The 25,805-nt window shown below is 42.8% G+C and overlaps 1 long non-coding RNA gene across 2 annotated transcripts; it reads left to right on the top strand.

The window, feature by feature from the left end:
• The first annotated feature begins 3,189 nt into the window (after nt 1-3,189).
• On the top strand, nt 3,190-16,856 carry LOC131742901 (uncharacterized). 2 transcript variants are annotated; one of them, XR_009331595.2, is made up of 6 exons: nt 3,190-3,274; nt 4,839-4,954; nt 6,977-7,178; nt 8,299-8,478; nt 12,893-13,058; nt 16,218-16,856. It is a non-coding gene; the product is annotated as an uncharacterized lncRNA (long non-coding RNA). The 2 variants fall into 2 exon arrangements; XR_010836735.1 differs by having other exon boundaries at nt 12,893-13,062; nt 16,242-16,846.
• The last annotated feature ends 8,949 nt before the right edge of the window (nt 16,857-25,805 follow it).

The raw sequence follows: 25,805 nt of genomic DNA, 5'->3' as shown, positions 1-25,805 counted from the left end.
ATTTCTCTTTTTGTCCTCCTCCCCCCAGCTCTTCCTGCCTACTTCACAAGTCTTTGATACCAGCTTCAACGACGTGACCGTTTGTTCTAAAGCAAAAAACAATTCAGGTCCCCTTGCAGTGTAATTCAAACTGTGGCAGCAACACAAGAGTGGATCCTGACATCAGTATAAGGGGTCGTGTCCAGGATTAAAAAATAAAATATCCATTTTTCATTTTTTGAGGAGTCTACACACTGTTTTCCACTGCACGATCCCACGTACATAAGAAATAATCCAAAATAGTCAGACTCCCAGAAGCAGAAGGGGAGTAGTGGTTGCCACGGGCTGGGGGTTAAGGTGAGAAGTGGGGGTCAAGTTTCAGTTACACGAGATAAGTTCTAGAGAACTGAACAACATTGGGTCTGTAATTAACAACACCGTATTATGCACTTAGCATTTTTAAAATTAATTAGTTAATTTATAGTTGGCTGCGTTGGGTCTTCGTTGCTGTGTGCAGGCTTTCTCTAGTTGCAGTGAGCAGGCGCTACTCTTCGTTGCGGTGCACGGGCTTCTCATTGCAGTGGCTTCTCTTGTTGCAGAGCACAGGCTCTAGGCGCCTGGGCTTCAGTAGTTGTGGCACGTGGGCTCAGTAGTTGTGGCTCATGGGCTTAGATGCTCTGCAGCATGTGGGATCTTTCCGGACCAGGGCTTGAACCCGTGTCCCCTGCATTGGCAGGTGGATTCTTAACTACTGCACCACCAGGGAAGCCCTGCACTTAGCATTTTAAGAGGGTAGATCTCATGTTTTAACCACGATAAAAAAAAAAAAAAAAGAATCATTGAGGAAGACTATGAAGAGAAAGGAAGGGAGGGAGGGATGAAAGACTAGACTGGAATCTAAAATGTCAGCGAGCTTCTCACACACATAGTGTGTGTTATTCTGTGAAACTTCTGTTACATGTGTGTGTGCTGTGTGTACTGAGGTGTGAGGTAAAGGGCTTTTCATCCTGGGGGGCAAGTTCAAAAAAGTTCAAAAGCCTCTGCTCTATTGTTCTAAAAAAAATCAAACTACAGCTAAAATCTCTGTTGTATTTCAAATGAATTAGGGTTCCTTGTATGTAAATATGCTTCTCTGTTTCTGAAAAAGGTGGTTCAAGATGCCTTGAGGCAGGAAATGGGATGGCATCGGAGGCAAAGAAGTGGAACTGTTGGCCCAGTCTATTCTTCTTTTTCTTTTTTAATAATTTTTTAAAAATTTTATTTATTTATTTTTGGCTGCATTGGGTCTTCATTGCTGCGTGCAGGCTTTCTCTAGCTGCGGCGAGTTGGGGCTACTCTTCGTTGTGGTGCGCAGGCTTCTCATTGCGGTGGCTTCTCTTGTTGCAGAGCACGGGCTCTAGGCACGTGGGCTTCAGTAGTTGTAGCACGTGGGCTCAGTGGTTGTGGCACACGGGCTTAGTCGCTCCGCAGCATGCGAGATCTTCCTGGACCAGGGCTCGAACCCATGTCCCCTGCACCGGCAGGCAGATTCTTAACTACTGTGCCACCAGGGAAGCTCCGGCCCAGTCTATTCTCTGCCTTCGATGTGAGGATAATGTCGGACAGATCTGGAAGTCTCCTGTGATGGGGCACAACCTTTGGAGCAGGACAATCCTGGTTTTGAATTCCGATGCAGACACTTCTCACTGTATGTCAGCCTCTCTGGTCTGAGCGTCCTAATCTGAACATGAAGCCGTTCATTATTACTGCATGGAGATGTCATGAGAAACACGTGGATGATACAGACGGTGTGCCCATCACATGCAAGGAGCCAGAGTTGCACTGACATCACTTCAAATAGTTCTTGTCTTCCTTATTGCCCTAGGTTTCTATAGCTTAGAATTGCACATATCCCTAAAAGAATTTAAAACTTGAATCCCAATAACGATTGCCTCTTCAGGGTGGTTCAGTGAGAGCCTGAATTCTGCATTCTCTGATTCTGTTTATGACTGCATTTATTATAAATCTCAGTGAAAGTGTTTTCCTTGTTTCTGCAGTGCCTTCTTTATTTTACAAAGAGCAGGGGTCTCTTGTGGTTTTTCTTCTCAAAGTGGGATACCATCCTGGGGGTGGTGACCACCCAAATGGAACCACGGCATTTCCTGTGAGCAGAGCAGGCCTGGGGAGACGATGAGGACCCAGTTCCATTTGTTTCAAATTGAGGGGTAATTGAAATATAACATTACATTAGTTTCAGGTGTGCACCATGGTGATTCTATAGTTGTAAATATTGTGAAACGATGGCCACAGTAAGTCTAGTTAACATCCATCACCATAGGTAGTTAACACATTTTTTTTCTTGTGATGAGAACTTTTAAGATCTACTCTCTCAGTAACTTTCAAATATACAGCACAGTATTGTTAGCTGTGGTCACCATGCTGTACTTTCCATCCTCAGGATTTATTTACGTTATAACTGGAAGTCTGCGTCTTCAACGCCCTTCTCCCATTTTGCCCACCCACCCTGCCTCTGGACACCACTAGGCCTCTCTCTGAATCTGTGCATCCAGCCACATTTTACATCCCCTCCCTTCAGCCGGGGTCTCTCTTCAACCCCCCTGCTCCCTCCTCTTTGCTCCTCCAACCTGCCCAGCCTCAGCCCAGGGGAACCTGAATGGACAAACTGTTGCTAAAAATAGTACCTGTCTTGCCTCCTGACGTGGTGGGGGGGGGCGTCCTGATGAGGAAGTGAGAAAAGAAGGAGAAAGCTGTAAGAACAGTGGGGTCACACCAGTGTCCGGTGTTTTCACGTTCTGAATCCATCTCAGAAATGTTACCAATGCAGTAAGGTCTGCTAACCTGGGCTCCCTGGGTCTGCCGCTTACCAGCGGGGTGACCTTGGCAAGCCACGTGAAGCCTCAGTTTCCTCATCTCTAAATTGTGGAGAGTAGTACCTCCCATTCACAGGGAGCTTTAAGAATTAAACACGTAATGCAGGTAGACATGTCAAAACAGATCCCAGCCACAGTAAGTGGTTACTATGGACTGAATGTTTATGTCCCCCCCAAAATTCACAAACTGAAGCCTAATCCCTGGTGTGATGGTATCTGGAGGTGGGGCCTTTGGTAGGTGACTATGTCATGAGGGTGGGGCCCCCATGAATGGGATTAGTGCCCTAATAAGAAGACACAGATCTCTCTCTCTCTCTCCCCCATGTGGGGACACAAGAAGATGGCCGTCTGCAAACCAGGAAGAGGACCCTCACCAGACACAGATCTGCCAGCACCCTGCTCTTGGACTTCCAGCCTCCAGATCTGTGAGAATAAATGTTTGTTGTTTAAACCACCAGTCTTCAACAACCCCCAGTGATACTTTTGTTATAACATCTGGAACAGACTAAGACAATGACCAATAAAGACAATGGTTGTTATTATGCTAGCTCCCCAGATTTTGTGTCTTCAAAGGACCATAAAGGCGGTCCTTAAAAAGTTAAGAAGTTAACATTTTCCTTAAGTTAAAGTTTCATACCCTATAAAACCTGTGCCTTGTGGGAAAATGGGAGAAAAGCAAGAAACTTGGGGCAGAGAAGACTTCTTGATACTCTCAAATCATATCATGTAAGCAACTACCTGGGCATGATACTGCTCTGTATCAGAGCTGTGAATTTCAGCATTTGCTTGAAATTTGGCGACAGAGTGGCCACTGTAGTGAATGACTCCAGGAATGGTCCATTATTGTTTTAACAATCTTTTCAAGCCACAGAGGCTGCTCATTACTTTACAACTCTCACTACAATATGACCTGCTCACCCCCCGGTAATTGCCTGCCCCCTTAGCTTGTGTCCTGCAGTCAGAATTGTAGAAGCAGAGGGAGGTTAGGTACAATAAGGGCCTTGGTGGGGAGGATACGTGAAGAGAATGCAGGGAGGAAGGGGAGGACCCCGTCCTCTCATTGCTTGCTCTTGAAGTGGGTCTTGTCTACACATAGTGTGTAATGGTCTCAGGGGTGCACAGCTGAACATTTTAAACTTGCCTAGTTGCTGACTGTCAGCTCCCAAAAGAACATCAGAAGAAGCGGCTGAGTAAGAAAAGCTGTTTTTAGACTTACTGCCAAAAGGGAGACCACCATTTTGACAGTTTTAGTTGTGTGTCAGAGGAAAAGTTCAAGGAAGAACATCTATAGGGGTTTGAGGTCTGGGCTCAAGGGGTTGAAGGTGGGTCTTTCAAGGCAGAGACTGGATCAGGCTGGGTACAGTTTGTGATGTGATGGTTCAGGATTGGAGGTGAGGGTCTGGGGGACTGAACTGCTGTCAGAGGACAGCTTGCTCAGGTAAGCAAACTGTTCACCTGAATAAAGTCATTTGTAGGAATTTTCTGAAGCAAACAGTAAAGTACTTTATTGGTGTACAGCCTTATCTTCTTGGGCAAGAACTTCCTGGAACAAAGAGTTGTATAATGTTGACACAGATAGACTCCAGTTCCCATAGTTATGTGTTTTTGAAAATACATAACTAGTACCTCAGATCATTAATCTTGGAAATGACAGTGTTTAGGACAACAGAGAAGTAAATTAAAAGTGAAAAGCTGACTTGATTCAAAGAAAAACAATTAATAGTATAGGAGGTACTCAACACTGACAAAATTGTGACTACAGTGTATGAAAGACTGGAGTGTGAAACTCTTGTTTAACACTGTGAGGCTCTCCTGGTGGAGTCTCTTCTGGAGGACAGTCCTCCTGTGGGGCCGGTGTGTGACCCACAGATGAATCGTCACAGAGAGCCGGGGCAGGAGAGCCTGTCACCTGGGCTGGGAGGGGTCTGGGCACCCCCCCCACCCTGGGCACCCCCCCACCCCTCGTTTAGTGTCATCTTTGTTGTGCAGATGAGCTGACAACTAGAAAAGTCCCCCGGCTGGAAACTCTGACTTGGTGGTGTGTCTACCCGGGACCCGAGCTTTCACATAGGATGTAGCAGCCGCTATTGGCGCTCCTATGCAAGGCAGGTGGGTTCCCCAGTGGTGGCACCTGCCACTGCGGTCACCAGGCCCTCATGGCCCCAGATACCAACAGAACAGTGTGGCAAAGAGGAGCCGAGACTCAATAAAGTGCAAACCAACCAGAATGACCCAGTGATGGGTATTTTGGACAAACTGAAAGGGGTAGTGGGAGAAGGCAAGGCAGTTTCTGGATTTCCAGGAGCCCCTTCCCAGGAGGGGTTGGTTGAGGGAAGGAGGACACATCCCCCTTGATTCAGGCCCACGTTAGCTTGAATTCCAGGAGGGGAGCCTTTGGGGCCTTTCTCAGGTAGAAAGCCCAGAGACCAGGGCAGAATCCTGTGGGTCTGCTGTCCCCAGGTGGCTGGTGAGACAATAGAAAGCTTGGTGCTGGGATGAGCCAGCAGGGGAAGGGAGGCAGGTTCTAGAGTTGCTGAGAATCTCACTTCTAGGCTCATCATTGAGGCCGACCTGATCTTCCTGGGACTAAATCTGAGGAGCTTTCCCAGCGTTCTACCCAACCAGATGGGGTGGGGCTCATTCCAGAGCAAATCCACGGGAACTAGGAAAGGAGCCACTCTAAGAGTAACTCATCACCATCCCTCAGAGACAAGGACCAAACACTGCCAGTCTCCTACACAGGGTTTCTCAGGCAGCTGCCATTTTGCCTGCGGCTCTGTCACCCATCAGCTTCCCTGACCTGTCAGCTCTGCATGGTGGTTAGAGCTGGGTTTAGTATCCCCAGGCCCCTGGGCATCTCCACCATCAGCAGGTGACCTAAAGAATTTAATGACCGTTCAAAAAATAAAACAAAGCATAGAGCAGACCGTGACCTCACCAATGTCAAGGAAACATCCAAACGGTAAAGTGGAAGAGTAACTGTCCAAGACACTGACATTAGAACATTTACGATTATTCTTTACGAAACAACTACAAAAGGAAAATGTCAGTCAACTTTCCAGCAAGCTGAGACCCCGGGATGTCTGAAAGGAGGACAGGAAGGACCTCTCCAGTTTCAGCAACCACTAGGTGTTATTTTTTTTTTCCTGTTTTTTCCTGTTTTAGCAATATGAGTTGAAAGATGAAATATCATTAGCCTGTGGGGAGAACCCCAACCAAAGAAATCTGAAACATATAGTATGTAAATGCTTTTTTTCCCTTTCTTAAATTTTGGATGTTGGTGCTAAACTTCCAAGTGTCACGATTTTAAAAAGAAATTTTATGCCTTTTAAATTTATTTCTGGGATGAGGGGAGGGTAATATTTTTGCTTTCTTATGGGACTCTCTTTAAAATGTGCCTATGAAGTTGCTCAAAAATAAAATTTTTACTCTCAAAATGAAAAAAAAAAATTGTTCCTCCACCCAAGTCCCTCAGACAAGGTGCTCACCCTGCCTGGCCTGAGGTGGCCTTGGGGCCAAGCCTGTGGTGTGTAGCTGACACAAGCCACACGAGTGTGCATAAAGTTTGCCACATGGTCAGCACTTAATGCACATCAGCTGTTAGCTCTTGTTTTCTGTAAACCTGAGGGGACTTTTGTTGTAAGATTCCTGCCTCCCATTGGTCTGGGGGAAGAGGAAGGTCGGCCGGAGAGACGGTGACAGTGGAAGAGGCACATGAGCAGAGTTCTGTGGCCTTTCAGAAAAGAATCGTAAGCCACCCATGTCACCTATATTCCCTGTCCAACCCCCCACCCCCAAACTCAAACCCAACAAAAACACACTCTAGGAACTGAAGGCAAGAGGAACAGAGGGAGTCCTAAAAGATACTGAGGGGAAGATGATGAGAAAGCCGACGTTGTAACCCTGAGTCTGCAGGGAAAGCAACCATCTGATGGCTTATTTGAACGACTGCTGTTTGAAGGATGACAAATCACCAGAAAGAGCAGAAAAACAGGGCAAACGAAGGAGGGTGGGAAAGTCATGCAGAAGGGGAAAGGAGAGGTGTGTGCAAATGAAGTGATATTCCACGAAAGGTACAGATTTTATTTTTATTTTTATTTTTATTTTTATTTTTTTTATTTTTGCAGTATGCGGGCCTCTCACTGTTGTGGCCTCTCCCGTTGCGGAGCACAGGCTCCGGACGCGCAGGCCTAGCGGCCATGGCTCATGGGCTTAGTTGCTCCACGGCATGTGGGATCTTCCCGGACCAGGGCACGAACCCGTGTCTCCTGCATCGGCAGGAGGATTCTCAACCACTGCGCCACCAGGGAAGCCCCAGATTTTAAAAAGGTATGTAGGTACATACCACTACAGTTTTGTGAAACATGTTCCCATTGATAATAAGTAGAAGAGAATTTGGTATAATTAGAAGATATTCAGTAAAGTTTTAAAGGTAATTAAATTCAATGTAAAAAGTATACAAAACACTGCAAAATAACTCACAATTATTTTAAAACTGTTTTAGCTGATTTGGCATTGTTTTAGTTCATTCCTGGGCTATCATTTTTTTAAAAATTTATTTATTTTATCCATTTATTTTTGGCTGCGTTGCGTCTTCATTGCTGTGAGTGGGCTTTCTCTAGGTGCGGCGAGTGGGGGCTACTCTTCGTTGTGGTGTGCGGGCTTCTCACTGCGGTGGCTTCTCTTGTTGTGGAGCATGGGCTCCAGGTGCACGGGCCTCAGCAGTTGCAGCACGTGGGCTCAGCAGTTGTGGCTCATGGGCTCTAGAGCACAGGCTCAGTAGTTGTGGCACACGGGCTTAGTTGCTCGGCGGCATGTGAGATCTTCCCAGACCAGGGCTCAAACCCGTGTCCCCTGCAATGGCAGGTGGATTCTTTTTTTTTTTTTTTTTTTTGTGGTACGCGGGCCTCTTACTGCCGCGGCCCCTCCCGCCGTGGAGCGCAGGCCCCGGATGCGCAGGCCCAGCGGCCACGGCCCACGGGCCCAGCCGCTCCGCGGCACGCGGGATCCCCCCGGACCGGGGCACGAACCCGCGTCCCCCGCACCGGCAGGCGGACTCCCAACCACCGCGCCACCAGGGAAGCCCGGCAGGTGGATTCTTAACCACTATGTCACCAGGGAAGCCCTGGGCTATCAGTTTTGATAGGTAAATGTTCCCTCATTCTGCTATTACCTATAAAGGCAATGACTGATGCATTTATAATCACAATCAGAACAGAAACTCGAGAACTCCTTGGGTGGGTTAGGATGCTGGGAATGCCAAATTGGATGTCACAGGGACTTCTCCAAGGGTCTGTATTTAAAAATAAATTCCCATCTGGCTCCCCACTGTGTAGACCTCCTGTGTGGCTCTGTGATACCCTACACTTCTCCAATGTGGCACTAAACCCACTGTATTACAAGTTCCTTTTGATTTTTCTCTCTTCCCCTTGGACTACAAACTGAAAAGGCAGATGATAAATATCTGTTGAATTAATGACTCCAGCAAGCATTCATTGGGAGCCAGTGTGTGGCCGGCAGTGTTCTCAGCACTGGGAACCCAGCAAGGAGGGTACCTGTGAGCAGAACCCCGGACTCACAGAGGAAAGAGTTAACAAGGAAATAGATGTCTGCCGTGTGTCAAATGGTGGTAAGTGCCATGGATAAACATAATGCAGGGATGTAGGGGTCGGGGTGGCCCAAAGGGGAGCAGAGGTAGGCCCTTTGGCATCTGTGGGTCGGGGGAGGACCAGGCAGAGGCAGCAGCAGTGCAAGGGCCCTGAGGCAGGTGGGCTTGGTGAGTCCAGTGAGTCCCAGAGCAGGTGGAGTGATGGGAATGGAAGCAGTGAGGAGTGGGGCCAGAGGTCCGATCAGAGAGGCAGGCTGGGCTGCAGATCGTGTGGGACCAGGCAGGTCCTTTCATTCGGAATTGCACTGGGAGTCAGTGGGAGGTTCTGAGCAGAAAAGTGATAGGATCTGGCTTTTCATGCTGAAAGGACCCCTCTGGCTGTTGGACTGAGAATCAGCATGAGAAGGTAAACAGTGAAGCCACCAAGCATCTAGCGGGTGATGGAATCATCCTGCCAAGAGGTGATGGGACTGCAGCGGGAGGAACCGGTGGGTCGGGCTGTGGACGGCCCGCCGGGTGCTCAGGCACAGAAGGAGGCTGAGGGAGGATGTGCTGCCTTCTCTGTGGCTGTGGACACGACCAGAAGTCTGGTTTTGGACATACTGAGTTGATTACACGTATCTTCCTTTTTCATGTTGAATTCTCTACCCAAGTTGGAGAGTAGGTGCTGTTTCTTTTTCAGTACTACCATCAAACAGGAACTGAGAGTATATGTAACAGTCCAGCAGGAACTGAAACCAGGAAAGGGTTGGGGGGCCATATGTGGGGTGTTTTTGTTTAAACATAGGGAGACACATGGACATCCCACCACCCCATTTTCCTCCAGCAATAAATCAACGTTCGGTGGGTCTTCAGCAGCCAGCCCAGGGCTATCAGCTCTCAGTGCTGTGGGCTTGTGGACTAAGGTCACTCTGAAGGGAAGCTGATAAACTGTATGCGGGCCCTGCTGGGAGAGGCAGCCCTCCGTGGGCCCTGAACCTCCTGGCAAGCTCGTGCCGAGGGCGCCTGATAGCTAGGCTGACCTTTCCCCTGACATTTAAGTAGGTCAGGGCTTGTTTGCTGCCTGATCATGTGCTGGGCACTTGACCCTGGTCCCTCTCCTGCACGTGCGGGTGTCATTTGGGACCATCGCATGATCTCAGTGCTACGTGGGGGCAAAGGGAACTAATACAAAGAGCAGATGTTGTCCCCTGGGCTGTGAGTAGTGAAGTCCTTGGTCTCTGACCCCAGAGTCTTGTGTCTTCTGCCAGCATTCCCGAAAGAGGAACAGGCCAACGTGTCAGAGTCTAAGTTGGGTAAAGTTTCAGACCCTTCACACTTGTGCACAGACCTCATCTCTCTCAGAGGGGTTGTCAGAAGCCCCGCTCTGGGTGGACGGGTAGTGTGGGGTGAAACACAAAAGGCATCGGGGCAGATGCCCAGCCGGGAAGGGCTGTAATTCCGCGTGGGGACCTTTCTTCTGAATGAAGGACCTGATGGGGCAAAATGAAGAAAACTGATCACATGGAGCTGACGGGCTTGGGCTAATGTTCAATTTGTTTATACTCCTTTCCTCACCTTGTAGTGTAAATGTGAGTCCTCGCTACAGTCCCGTGGGATTGAGTAAAGGATGGGACAGGTGGAAAGATCATTTTCAGCACAAAGGTAGCAGATAACGGCTGCTGAAAACCAAGGCAATCCTAGTTCACTTTCATCTAGGGATGGACAGGATGCCAGGCCACAAAAAATGCGAGACCTTTATTTTTACAAAGAAAATCCACTTGCACTTATTTTTAAGTAATTTAAGACTGGCTAGGCTGCTGGAGTGCTGAACCTTCCCCCATTGACTCAGAAGTCCTCCTCCCTCCTCTGTGGATCTGTTGCTCGGAGGGACCAGCCAGCAGACACCCACAACAGGTGCTGGGGGAGCACAGGGCCCTGGCAGAGGTAGTGACTGTCTAAGGGAACAAAGGAAGGGGCACCCTTTCAGTAGGTGTCAACCTTCCAAAAATGCACAGTACCAATTTAAAACCGCACTAAATTCCTGCAGAATTGCAACTCTAAGCGTTATGCTATGTGCAGTGCAATCCCTCCTCCTCCTACTGGAGCTCATCTTTTTAAGTTGATCTCCATGGTAAAAAGGGAAGGGAAGCATCATGGTGCTTCTGGAACTGTCAACACAAAGAGCACACGGATGAATCGATATCATGGCAACAGGTGTGAGTGAGGGAGGTGAAACGACATTGCCCCACAGGGATTTCCTCAGTGTAAATTAGCCAGGGTCCCCTGCTAACTTCCACAGCCCTTCTTGCTGGTCAAAATCTGTTCTTAGAGGGAAGCAGGAGAGGGCCAGAATGGCGCATGTGACAAATGATACATAAATAAGCCCATGGTGATCTAGGTAGTCTGGGCTCGAGTTACTTCCCCCTAAGAAAGTAGGAAATACTTAAATCCAGTGCTTATCTTTATACCTCTGAACAGTGCTGCCATCCCCAATAGATGAGAAAATGGAAACATGATGAAATCTGGAGATGCCAGCAGCCACTTTGCCAAGAAGTGGGAAGCTCTGACTTCTACACAATGGGGTACTTTTATTTTACACTGCATGTTAGCTGAATGAAAAAAAAATGTCTTATTTTCTCCCATACACAACAGTCTACCGCATTTCAACTTGCAAAAATTTTTATTTATCCCTTTTATTCACTGTTCCAGGTGTTTATATTGAAGGATAGGCATGATGTCCCAACCTGAAATCCAGATCACTGACATCCAAATTAGGTTCTAATTCTTTCCATCCTCTCTTGCTATCATGTCATACAACAAAAAATATATTAGTTGCAAGCAGTCTTTGATTCAGATCTCCTGCAGCAGAGTTGGTGAATCAACGGAAGTTTCCACGTCCTGTTTTATCCCAAATATCCCTCAAGTCCTCATTTGGGTTTTATGTCCTATTTTCTGCCACCCGGATGAACTTTTTAAAAGGTTTATTTTGATTTCTCCCTCTCTGGATCCACACACGATCTGAGGGGATTATATTTCCTTTCTAAATGTCTCTCTTCTTCATATTCACCAGTTTCCTCTTGAAGATATATACCCTCTACTTATCATCTCACACCGGTCAGAATGGCCATCATTAAAAAGCCTACGAATAGCAAATTCTGGAGAGGGTGTGGAGCAAAGGGAACCCTCCTACACTGCTGGTGGGAATGGAAATCCATGCAGCCACTATGGAGAACAGTATGGAGGTTCCTTAAAAAACTAAAAACAGAGTTACTATATGATCCTGCAATCCCACTCCTGGACATATATCTGGAAAAGATGAAAACTCTAAATTGAAAAGATACATGCACCCCAATGTTCATGGCAGCACTATTTACAATAGCCAAGACATGGAAACAACCTAAATGCCCATCAACAGATGAATGGATAAAGAAGATGTGGTGTATATCTATCTATCGATACACACACACACACACACACACACACACACACACACACACACACACAAATAGAATATTACTCAGCCATAAAAAAGAATGAAATAGTGCCATTTGCAGCTACATGGATGGACCTAGAGCTTATCATACTAAGTGAAGTAAGTCAGACAAAGATAAATATCATATGATATCACTTATATGTGGAATCTTAAAAAATGATACAAATGAACTTATTTACAAAACAGAAAGAGACTCACAGACATAGAAAACAAACTTATGGTTACCAAAGCGGGAAGAGGGGAGAGGGATAAATTAGGAGTTTGGGATTCACATATACACACTACTATATATAAAATAGACAAACAACAAGATCCTACTGTATAGCACAGGGAACTCTATTCAATATCTTGTAGTAAACCATAATGGAAAAGAATCTGAAGAATATATATATATATATATATATATATATATATATACACACATACATATACACACACACACACATATATATATAAAACTGAATCACTTTGCTGTACACCTGAAACTAACACAACATGGTAAATCAACTATACTATACTTCAATTTAAAAATAAGATATATACCCTCCACCAACACACTCGAGTCTTTTCTTCAGGCCCACTGTTAATGAGTCATGTGTCACATCCCAACAGTGACTATGGTTTCCCTGCAGCTAATGCAGAGGAAGAGGCCAGCCCCAGGCAGGACCCCCCAGGAAACTTCTCAAGGCTTCCTTCTAACACAGTACAGTGTTTCCTTAGAATACAGGACACTCCTGGAATGCGCTGATTCCGAGCCCAGACCTCCTATTCTTCCTTCCTCACTTGGTGTAGACGAAACCCTGCAGTGGGGACCCAGCAGCCTCTGCACAGCGTTTCTTGTTTAAGGGAGTCTAGCCTCTCGCTCAAGTTCTCGGCCCCTGGGGCAATTGTGAAATTGGGTCTAATGATTAAACAAAAAGTTCTCCTGTGTCTCCTCTTTGTCTACTCTGAATGCTTTAGAATGATTAAATACGATTCGAACTGTCAGCCATCTGCAAGAGAATCTAAACAAGCCACCTAAACTTTCTCTGTCTACGATTAAAAGACAAAGAGTTTGGAACCCTTGTGATTACTTTGCAGAAGAAAGATATTATGAGGACACAGTCTAAAACTTGACTCAGGCCAGGTAAGTAAGTGTCTCTGCTCATTTGGTGATGACTAACACATCCTGCCAGCTGTTCAGCGTTAAGATTATTATATTGTGTAACCAAAAGAGGGCAGTGCTCATTCTTCCTGTTTTCTATTTTAGGACAAAATGGAAAGGTCATCTTTTTCTTATTCCATTTTTCCTTTACTCACCACAAAATGAAAATAGTGAGTAAAAGTTACATAAGCAAATAAATGAAATATTCCGAGTCCCTTTAGTTCAACATTAGTAATTTGATACAGATACTTCTACAGCAAAAGAAGACATTTGTTTCTTTGATTTACTTTTCTAACCCTGGATGGTTGCTTCTGTTCCTGAACATTTAAAACAGTGCCTCCAAAAAAAACTCCATGATACTTCCCAACAGACAGAGAATAGGTAGGTTTCACTAAATGGTAGCTTATCCAACATTTGAATAAAGATAAAATTCGGCCCTAGTGACAGTGCATTTTTTGGTCATTACATGTCCTAGCATGGCCACCCCGCTCACCCCATCCCATCTTTTCTAGGGCATCTATATTAATTTTTCCTTCAAGTCCCAACACATTTTCTTCTAATTTACTTTCTCATAGGATAGTAAATTAACGATCAAAGCAAAGATTTGGTCACCTGGAGTATTATACCTAGACCAACACCCTGTTTAAATATGAAAACAGAAAACCATGAAGTTTGGTAGAGCCGATGAATAACTTGGCTCTTACTGGCACTGAACTCCTTCAACTATAATGATTTCCATTTGTCCTCTTTCTGGTAGACCTAGGAAATTAGGTGGCAGCGTCCAGAGCATCTGTGGACACCTGTGTCAATATATTGTATGCTGCAGTCAGACCCACCTGAATTCACATCCAGACCTGCTAGGTGCTGTGATTTGGAACAAATTACTAACCTTGGGCAAGTTTCATCCTAAGGAAAAATGGGGGCAAAATGCCCAATTTGCAGGCTTGTTGTGAAAATAAAGTAACACAATCAATCTAGGTAAAAGTATCTACACTGTGATGAGCAAACAGTAGGCACTCAATCAACCGGAGCCCTATTCCTTCCTGTTAAGAAACCATACATGTACATCCACCATTATTGTTGCTTGGCCAGTAGATGAAAATAACTGACAGAACTATACTTTTATGAATGTTCTGTTCTTTTAGGAACAAAGATTTAATTGGTTTATATGTACCGTACGAGTCATTGTTTAAAATATTTATTTAGCATCTCATGCAGTAGTAACATTTATTGAGTGCCAGGGCCTAAGTGTCTTTACATGGATTGACATCTTTAATCCTCATAGCACCCTTATAAAAGATACTATTATCCCCATTTTACAGCTGGGGAAATGGAGTCAAAGAGCTGTTATGTAATTTGTCCAAGGTCACACAGCTAACAAGATGGAAAACCTAGGATTCAAATCTAGGAGGTGTGCCTTTAGAGCCTAGCTTCATAACCATCATGCCTCTATTTTGCTGATAAAAAAGAAGAGTATAAAGACCTTGGGAAGGTTTTTTTTTTTTCCCTCTTCTCCTCCTCCTTTTTTTTTTCTTTTGGTTCTTTACAATTTTTATTTTATTTTATCGTGGTAAGAGCACTTAACATGAGATCTACGCTCTTAATTTTTAAGTGTACAATACAGTATTGTCAGCTCTAAGTACAATGTTGTACAGCAGATTTCTCAAAGCAGTAACAGGCTAACTTGTTGGCTTGTAAACAGGGTAAAATCTCAGACCCTCCCCAGTTCTTGACAGTTTTGCTGAGAGGATAGGATTCTGATAGAGTCATGGCTTTCTGGAAGAGGGACAAAACGTTCCAAGGGCTGGGATAGGAAGACTTCCTGGGATTGGGAAGTGAATACTCTTGCCAACTAGTGATGGGTGGGGAGTAAGGGTCTCTCACTGCCTTAGCTCTCAGTGAATATTTACAGGCTGCGTGGTAAGAATTGAAGAAGCCTTCCAAATGGTGCACTGGCTATTGCCCACTCTCCTCCAGGCAGGAGGAGGAATGGAGGTTACCATGCCCTGTAAACCCAGCCAGAAGGCAATGTGGCTTGGCTGCTGAGTCAAAGGGTCCCCAGGGCTAAAATAAATGGTGCCAACAGTGAGGACACAGAGTTTTGGGTGAGCCAAAATCAAAAACAGCTTGGTTGGTTGAGTCTGAACAGGCAGCCACTTGAAACTGAAAGTAAATGTGCTTGCTTACTGGCCCAGAGCAGCTCTCTCCTCTCCCTCCTCCTGGCTCTCAGATGCTTTAAGGAAAAAAAATGATTAGAGGTGGGAAAAAGGTCTCCTTGTCCTCAAACATACCCATCTAAGTATGCTGGGGAACTTTGGTGGCAGCGCCTCAAAACTTTCATGGCTCTTTTGAATACAGGCCCTCGTGACCATCATACCTGGCCCTTTAGGGAGAAGCTCACTTGATGGGGTTTGGGCAGGGATCTCGCAGGGAAAAAGAAGCTAACATAAACTTGTCCATAGGGCGTTTGAGCCAAGTCAGTGTACTACAGTCGCATCTATATTTGAATGTCTAGGAGGAATTGATGTGCTGTATGCTTGTACTTCCCCATCCCATAAGTGCCATAGGGGACCCTCCTGATCAGGAAGAGCATTGGGGAAGAAGTGCTGGTGAGGCAAATTTCCATGACATTTGGCACCAATGAGTGGGTCAGCATTTGGTACAAGTACCCCTACCCACTGATGTCCAAAGTGTTCACTCAACAGATGATGTCCTGTGGGTTGACAGGTGGGGAGTCTCAGTCTCAAAGGCCCTGACTGACATATCACCACACCTCTGTCTGCAGGAGTGTCTGACAACCCCCCACAAAATGCAGGGGTCTGCTCACCAAGAAACCTTTCTTAGGACTCTGTGGGTAGATTCACGATGATCAGTCCCTCCAGGGATCAAGGAAAAGTTGCTATTTGGTCCCCAGGCACCAAAAAGGAAGCCAGTGGGTCGGCATTCTGCTGGGTCCTTTACATGAACTGTGAAGCGCAGAGTCCTAAGATGGTCCCATGACCTTCCACCCCTGGTTTTACTCCGATTACCTATGTTACATGGCAAAGGAGATCCTGCAGATGTAATTGAGGTTGATAATCAACTGAACTTAACATAGGGAGATTATCTGGGTGGACCTAACCTAACAAGAGCCCTTTACAGTATCAGGTTTTCATCAGCTGGTAGCAGAAGAGGACATCAGAAAGAGAAGAGACAGGAGAAGATTCAACACCATTTGCTGGCCTTGAAGACGGAGAGGACAATGTACAGAGATTGGAGACTAGCCTCTGGGACTGAGTGACCCCTGGCCAACAGCCAGCAAGGAAACAGGAACCTCAGGCCTACAACTGAGCAAACCAGGTAAGAGTTCAGAGGTGAACTCAAGCAGAGGACCCAGCCAAGCTCGTTCAACCTTCTGATCTGCAGAACAGTGAACTAATACATGGATGCTGTTTTAAGCGCTGAGTTTGTGGGAATTTGTTCAGCAGCAGTGGAAAACTAACCCAATAATTGGCAGCCGTCAAGTGAGGCTTGATCTAACTTGATGCATCAGAAGCTGCCCAGCAACCTTTAAAAAAAATTTCATTATATAAAAATAATTTTTAAAATAAAAAATGTAAAACATTGGCACCTGCTTTTGAATCAATTAATTTATGAAACCATTTTCTTTTGTACAATATGCACTGGCAGCGCAACAGTGTAAAGAAGTGGAGTATTTACAAAATTTAGTTCACATTGCTGCATTTCTCCAACCTTTGTGTCTGCACATGTGAAATAAAATTAAAATTTTCAAACATTTTATATACAGTGATTCTTTTTTTAAAAGCGTACTATTTTTCACTATTATGCTCTTCATAAAGAACTTGGCCTAAAGTTTCAAAAACAAAACACAAACAACAAAAATAAAACTAAGGTATTAGAATAACTTTGCTGTATCTTTAACAGTATTCTTATGTAGAACAATATGAGTCAGCCCACAAGCAACTTCCCTTATTTTCACATACATGAATTTAGGGAAAATTACACTCATTTTGCACACACAAAAAAATCCCAATATGATAAGCTCAACAGTAAGCTCAAAGCACTGTTAAAAACACCAATGTGAATGGCAAACAAAAATCACATCTTTATCAATTATTAATTGGAATTCCTGATCAGGAAATAGGCAGAGAGAGACCCAGGCCCTAGGGGTTCCCTCTCTAGAGGAACACGTTTGAGTAATTCTTTACAACTTCAGCATCAGACTCTGAAGTGCTCAACAAAAGTCTGGAGTTATTTCTGGAGCTACGTGCAAGGAGAACAGGTGTCCTCGTTATACTGCACACCTGGCCCCGTCTGAGGTGCCCGGTTCTCCTCGTCCCTGCACACTCATGTAGCCCAGAGCTGTCTGCACTGCCAGGTGAAGGTTTGTTCTACAGGTGCTAGCAGACCTGTGGGACCTCTGAGCTCCTACAGTCCTAATGACCTTGAGCTGCAAGTCTCTGTGACGACTGATACTGCCAGTTCAAATTTCTGGCAAAGGCAGGCCAACCCTGAAGGGCTGTAGCACCTCCAGAGCACCCTGCAGGGTCAGCCAAGCCTCTACTGCAAGTGAATTGCGGTTGAACTGCTCCTTCTGCCCGGTCCTGCTTCCCTTTCCTTTACAGGTGATGCTCATCCCCAGTAAACTCCTGCATAAAAATCTCTGCCTCAGAGTTTTTTCCTTGGGGAGTAGGGACAGGGAGGGTGGGTGTGAGAGGAGGTGGGGCAGGGAGAACCTGACCTTTGGTATCAGGTGTATCTAACTGCAGAGCCTAAGCCCCCAACCACTATTCCCTCCTACTTCCATTCTCTAAGGACCGGCCTTAGTTTCAATAATTGGGAGCAGTGTCTCAAAACTAAAATCTTGAATGGGTATCTGCCAAGGATTCTATTTTAATATGCAAGAGGGCTGACTCCTAGTTCATTGGCAGTCTTTGATTCATCACGTGACAAATCACTGTCTTCTACCAGGGCAGGAGGGGAGGGGGAGAGCTAAGTTTGAATTTTGTGGAGTAAGGGAGTTGGTTGCGGGATAGAGAGGAACAGAGAGGAGGTCATAACTGAGGTTTCATGAAATTGAGATCAATGTTCTAGAAACATTCTGGAAGCAACTTTACTGAGAAAGATGCAAATGAGATTGGCAGCTGGTCTGGAGAGACGCTTCCTTAGCAAAGCCACCTAGCAAGCCGGTTGCTATGGCAGCAGTGGTAGCCCTTTACTGCTGACTCCAAGTAAAAAACAATCCTCTGACTTCCATTCTTTTCTTTTCTTTAGTAGTTTGAAATAAGGTTTTGAAGTAAAATATTCAGGGTTGGTAGCCTTCTTTGGTATGTAGTAAAGCAAAGTCCTTTTCCTCTTTTATCCTTTCTGCATAGATAAAACCAATACTTTTAAACTTATGATTTGCATAGAATTTTTAAAAGGTTTTATGCAGCGATGCCCAAACAATTAGGTGAGCAAGACTATGTCACAAATATTGAAGAGCTCCTTAGCTACCTAGATAATGTAGAATTGGATTTCTTTTTGCACTTCAATCAAAAGAAATTAATTTGTTTATTAAAGTGTTACATCTTATTTCTCCCTCCACCGATAGCAAATTTTAAATATATGACTTTTTTATTAACTATTTTGCTTAAATAAATAATTTCAAATTAGAAACTGAAAGAAATTGAAATGATTATAAATCAATACTATTGATATCTAGTTCTTGTTCAGATAGGCAGATTCATACAAAGATGTTTTTAAGAGTTTCCTTGTACTCTTAGGGGATAACATTGATAATAGTTATAATGCCCATTTACTGATTACTTATTCTGTCCTAGGTACTTTGTCAAGCACTTTCATACATAATTTTAATTCTCCAGTTAACTTTACAAGACAGGTGTTAAGTCCATATGCTGCAGATGCAAATTTGGCAGATGCAGTGCCTTTGCTGGTGCTCTTTCTCTGTGCATGCGCTCAAAGGGAGGGCCGTGTGAGGACACACAAAAGGTGCCTTCTGAAAGCCGAGGACAGACCCTCACCAGAAACCAACCCTGACAACACCTTGATCTTGAACTTTATGCCTCCAAATCTGTGAGAAAATGAATTTCCACAGTTTAAGCCACCCAGTCTGTGGTATTCTGTTATGGCAGCCTAAGCAGACTAACACAACCTCTAAAAGAAGACATAAACAGCATAATTCCTGATCTGCTATACAAGAGCAAAGCATAGTTTTCTTTTTTAAAAAAATTATTACATTTTAAATTTTATTCATTTTTTAATACTTTTTTTAAATAGCAGTTTTAGGTTCACAGCAAAATTAAGAGTCAGGTATGCAGATTTCCCATAGACTTTCTATCCCCACCCCAATTCACACCTCCCCCATTTCCAGCATCTCCCACCAGAGTGGTACGTTTGTTACACTTGATGAACCTACACTGACACACCACAATTATCCGAAGTTCTTTGTTTACATTAGGATTTACTCTTGGTATTGTACACTCTATGGGTTTGAACAAATACATGACATGTACCCATCATTATAAGGCATTTTCCCTGCCCTAAAAATCCTCTGTGCTTCTCTTACCCATCTCCTTCCCTAACCCCCATCACCACAGCCCTTACCAACCTCATCGTTTTGCTATCTCCATAGTTTTGCCTTTTCCTGAATGTCACATAACTGGAATCATACAGTATGTAACCTTTTCAGACTGGCTTCTTTCAGTTGGTCATATACACTTGTTTCCTCCACATCTCTTTATGGTTTGATAGCTCATTTCTTTTTAGTGCTGAATAATATTCCAGTGTCTGGATGGACCACAGTTCATTAATCCACCCACCTACTGAAGGACATCTTGGTTGCTCCCAAGATTTGGCGATTATGAATAAAGCTGCTGTAAACATCCACATGCAGGTTTCTGTGTGGATGTAAGTTTTCGACTCCTTTGGGTAAATGCCAAGAAGCATAACCGCTGGGTCATATGGTAAGAGTATGTTTAGTTTCAGAAGAAATTGCCAGACTGTCTTCCAAAGACACTTGAGTTGTTTCCTGTTTGGAGCTGTAACGGGTGAACCTGCTATGAACATTACTGTATAGGTCTTTGAACATAGGTGTTTTCTTCCTTGGAAAAAATACTTAGAAGTGGAATAGCTGGGTCACATGGTAACGGTATATTTGACTTTATAAGAAATTGCCAAGCTGTTTCCCAAAGTGGTTATACTATTTTACATGTTCACCAGCAGTGAGTGAGAGTTTTGGTTGCCTCATAACCAACTCAACACATGGTATTTTTACGCTTCTAATGAAGACATCCCAGTGGGTATGCAGAGGTGTCTTCTTTCCCTGAGGACTAATGACACTGAGCTGCTTCCTGTGCTCACTTGGCATCTGTGTATCTTCCTTGGTGAAGTGTTCATTTAAATCTTTTACCCATTTTAAACTGGATCATTTGTCTTATTATTGAGGTATAAGAAGTCTTTATATATTCTGAATACAAGTCCTTTGTCAGGTTCAATAAACATTTCCTCTCAGTCTGTGGCTTATCTTTGCATTTTCTTATTTGTGTGTGTGTTCTTTTTTTTCTTGAAGAGCAGAGAACTTTGATTTTGATGAAGCCAAATTTATCACTTTTTTCTTTAATGACCCATGTTTTTGGTGTCTTAAGAAACCTCTGCCTACCCCAAGGTTGCAAAGATTTTCTTATATTTTTTTCTAAAATTTTAGAGTGCTTTTAGATTTAGTTCTATTGCTCATTAGTTCACTTTAATATATGGTATGAGGTAAGGTCAAGGTTAATTTTTATCCAAGTGGATATTCAACAACATGTGTTGAAAAATTTATTCTTTCCCCACTGAATTATCTTGGTATCTTTAAAAAATCAATTGGCCATATATATGTGCATCTATTTCTGGACTGTATATTCTTTTCCATTGATCTCTATGGTTATCCATCGATTCCTATTTCTATCCTATGACAATAATACCACACTGTCTTAATTACTATAGTTTCAATCTTGAAATCAGGTGCATCCTCTACCTCTGTATTATATTTTAAAACTATTCTGGCTATTCTAGATGTTATGCACTTCTTTACAAATGTTAGAGTCAGCATATCAATTTCTTAAAAATAACTACTGGGATTTTGATTGGAATTATGTTACATATGTAGAACAAGTTGGGGAAAGAGTTGGCATCTTTTTAAAAATTTTTATTGGAGTATAGTTGCTTTACAATGTTGTGCTAGTTTCTGCTATAAGCAGGGAGTTGGCATCTTAATAATATTGAATTATCTGTGCCATGAACATGGCAGTATATGTTAGACAATATACTATGTACTGGAAATTTTTACCATGTACTTGGTCTGGAAAGTGTACTTCAATCTTTTTTAAAAAGTTGAGTTTTTTTAAAATTAAGAAGTATTTTAAAATTATGTTTGCTTTTTGAATAAAGAACAAATATCTTCGTTTGTAAAATGAGAGACTTACTGCATGGTCCTCTCATGCTTCTTCTATATAATATTTTAAAGTTATTCAACAGGGCTTATCGCTTCTGTCAGATAAAAACCAGGCTCCGGGAGAATTACAAACTCTTCTCACCAACAGAGGTGGAAACAAGTCTTTCTACTGCAGCTTTAAGAATCTGTGAGAAATATTACTTTGGTCCTTTTAGGCCTCCAATGCACAAAATAATAGGCCAGTCTATAAAATAAAAAGCTAAAACAGAGTGCAATTTTATGTATTAATTCAAAATGAAGCACATGAGCGAGAGTTAAAACCAAAATATTATTTGGGATAGAAAAAATAAATTTTTACACAGGTTTTCAGGATACTAGTTTTTTATGCAATAATATATTTATAAAGTTATTTCCTAATCCATTAATACATCACAAAGTAATGATGGATGAATTTTCGTTTGTCACTTCCTAATACTAAAGTGATAATTATACTGCCTATCATTGCAATTTGATGACAACCGTATCTGCTAATTTACTTAGGACAGTCTATCATAATAAAATTCTTTAAATAGTTATTAAAGGGAAACATGAAAAATTCCTAGCACTATAGCCAATAGAGCAAGTAAAAACTATATATAAAGTGATAGATTCAATATTTTAAAGTACTTATTTCCATTTTTACTGCACATATCTCCATGGCCCACATGCCTTTTTTAGGTTTTCAGCTGATTTGTTTATTTTTTAAAATCACTGTAGTAAATGCTTTGGTGCAAAAAGTGTGAAATCCAAGATTACAAACTAACTCTACTGATTTCCTACTTAAGATGAAGCACTCTTTAAAAAAATCATTGAAACATTTGTAATTAAGTGAAAAATTACTGCTCAGTAAAAATGCATGGCATTCTCTGATTCTAATGTCTTAATGTCTAATGTCTAGGGATAAGGAGACTTTCTGTAAAGGGCTAGATAGTAAATATTTTAGGCTTTGCAGGCCAGGAGGAAAAATTGATATTATGTAGTACTTACATGACAAAACAGAAAACACATTTCCACAATGTGAAAAAATCTGCAGCAAAAGCTACTTTCTAAAGCCATTCAGTGGTTGATAGTGGTTCTTTGTATTTAGAAAAATTTCAATCTGTGTCCTGAGCTCTAAAAAATCACAATTACATTTTTACCACTAAGTCATCAAACTGCTGTAAAGTAGTGCAATTCAGGATATTAATCTATTTCTGGAAAAAAATTTTTTCGAACTGATGATAGTTAAATTCATGAGAGCAAATAAAGTTCACTATTGATGTTACTTAGTTCAATAACACATGGTAGGTTAAAATATTTTTTGCAAAATACCTGCTGATGAATAGAATAACCATGGGATTTAAACACCTTACATTTTCACAAGCTTTTAAAAGTTGTACAACTAAGCCTCTCTGCTGCAGACGTATTTTTACTGCCTTAGTTGCAACACATTTTAGCATCTGCTGTTTCATGTTGTACTAATTAGGGTCTTCTCAACTTTGAAAATATTCTTGCTGGTAGTTGTTTCATGCAGACTATTCAGAGGCTAATTCTTCAGTTACTTCATACATCCCATTGACTCTTCAAATAACAGTCACATCTGTCAATTCATCGAGTTAAGGAAAGCCTCTTGATCATTTTCTTTTTTAAAGAAAAACTGACCACTGATGTTGCTCCCAACATCCTCTACTCTCCAAGCAACTGTTCTCATCAAAAGGATTACAATCTTAAGTTTTTCTCTGTACTCATTTTGTTGGCTGCACAATCAAAGATGATTCAACTAACTCACCATCAGTAAATGGCTTTCCTTGCCTGACTAATGAATGAGCCATTCAGAAACTTACTTTGGTCACAGATTCATTTTCATGTTTCTTTTTGTGAAAAAATTCATCTGTGATGAGATATTCCACTTTAAGTGCTGTAATTTTTCTGACTGTTGCTCTCCTGTGAGTTGGGACTATTGTGATGAGTCTTTGTTTGGTAATGTTGATGTATATTGTATTTTTTTAGCAAAGGCTATACAGACCTACCTCAGAGACATCAGGGACTCTGTTCCAGACCACAGCAATAAAGTGAGTATCACAATAAAGCAAGTCACATGAATTTTTTGTTTCTCAGTGCATATAAAAGTTATGTTTATACTGTACTGTAGTCTATTAAGTGTGCAATAGCATTATGTCTAAAAAAACAATGTACATACCTTAACTTTAAAATATTTTATTGCTGAAAAATGTTAACCGTCATCTGAGCCTTCAAAAAAGAGCAATCTTTTTGCTGGTGGACGGTCTTGCCTGGATGTTGATACTTGTTGGCTGGTCAGGGTGGTGATTGCTGAAGGGTGGGGTGACCATGGCAATTCCTTAAAACAAGACGACGAAGTTAGACTCTTCCTTTCACTTGAACATTTAGAGGCCACTGTCGGTTAGTAATTGGCCTAATTTCAATACTGATATGTCTCAGGGAATAGGAAGGCCCGAGGAGAGGGAGAGAGATGGAGAACGGCCTGTTGGTGGGGCAGTCAGAACACACACAACACTTATTGACTAAGTTTGCCATCTTATGTGGGCAGGGTTGCCACAAACCTTCAGTCCAAAAAACACAGAATCTTCAAAGCACAATAAAACGAGGTATGCCTGTAGGATCACTGTATAATAAACACAGTGCTTTGCATCTAATTCAAAATAAAATAATCCACATTCCACTGTGCTCTGAAAGGGCAACAAAGTCCATTCTCTTCTTGTTTTGACATAATGGGGATAGACTGGTAATAAGAAGTCAGTCTTGCAATACGCGTGGCACTCAAAATGCTGTTGCTGTAAATGTTACTGCAATTTGTAGCATGCTGAGCAGCAGTGTAAAGTGATAAGAACATCCCGCGTGGTAGTTACCGAGCTCACTACCTGATGCTTGTAGAAGCCAAAACTAAGGCACCTGCTTTTGAGAAGAGAAAGACCTTTATTGCCAGGTTGACCAGCAAGGAGACAGGGGGCAAAGTTCTCAAACCTGTTTCACAGACCCAGGGTTTGAGGCAAAAATTAAGGGGATAGGGGAATTTCAAACCCGGAAGCTGACGGGCTAGTCTTGAATTAGTCCACAGAAACTACTCCTGCTGCTGGAAGCCAGATTTTCCTCATTGAAGGACTCCTTGCTTTGTAAAGGGCTCCGGGGTAACAATTTTATTCTCCTAGTTCCGTGGCCTGAAGATTGTTGGTTCTGGGGTTATCCTGGAGACATGGGTTCCCTCTTGCATATGTGCAGTGCTATCTCTGTAAAATGACTCAGAGTTTGATTAATCAACAACCTATTTAAGGAGGCAAAACCAGTTTAAGCTAGTCAATGTTTTACGGGCTGTTTCATGGTCTTTGTTGCAACTCTTCAACTCTGCTGACGTAGCAGGAAAACAGTCACTGACAACCCATAACCAAACGAACGGACTATATTCCAATAAAACTGTACTTATGGACACTGAAATCTGAATTTCATGTAATTTTTATATGTCAAGAAATATTATTTATTCTTCTGCTATTTTTACCAGTATTAAAAAATGTAAAAAACATTTCTTTTTGGTGGGCTGTACAAAAACAGGCAGCAGACTGTAGTTTGCCTCACACTGTCTTAAACAGAAGAAATCCTTTTCACTGTTCATGTTTTTAATTTTTTAATTATACAAATATAAAGAGACAACTTCAGGGTTTACCACTTGGTACAAAATGTGAGTAATAACTTGTAGCAGTGTTGTGCTGTTTTAAAAGAAATAAAAACACTGAACAATTTTTTTTTTTTTTTTTTTTTTTTGGGCAGTACGCGGGCCTCTCACTGTTGTGGCCTCTCCTGTTGCGGAGCACAGGCTCCGGACGCACAGGCTCAGAGGCCCAGATGCTCTGCGGCATGTGGGATCTTCCCGGACCGGGGCACAAACCCGTGTCCCCTGCATCAGCAGGCGGACTCTCAACCAGTGCGCCACCAGGGAAGCCCAATACTGAACAATTTTGAAACAAAACCACTCAAACCAAAAATCAGAACTATTATTTGTGACTATTAGGTCTCAAAGTTGGTATACTCCCCAGTTATAGTTTTTCAGGCTTCTTCACATTAAAAAAAATTAAGGTTAAGATTCACATAGCATAAAATTTACCATTTAACCATTGAAGTGTACAATTTAGTGCATTTAAGTACACTCACAATGTTGTGAAACCATCACCCCTAACAGGCTCCAGAACATTTTCCTCACACCACCACCAAAAGAAGCCCCATATCCATTAAGCAGTCATTCTCCA

Source organism: Kogia breviceps, chromosome 15, assembly GCF_026419965.1.
Source record: "Kogia breviceps isolate mKogBre1 chromosome 15, mKogBre1 haplotype 1, whole genome shotgun sequence".
In the NCBI taxonomy this organism is placed as follows: Eukaryota; Metazoa; Chordata; class Mammalia; order Artiodactyla; family Physeteridae; genus Kogia; species Kogia breviceps.
Note: the sequence above shows the minus strand (reverse complement) of the source record. Positions and strands in the feature narration are given on the sequence as shown.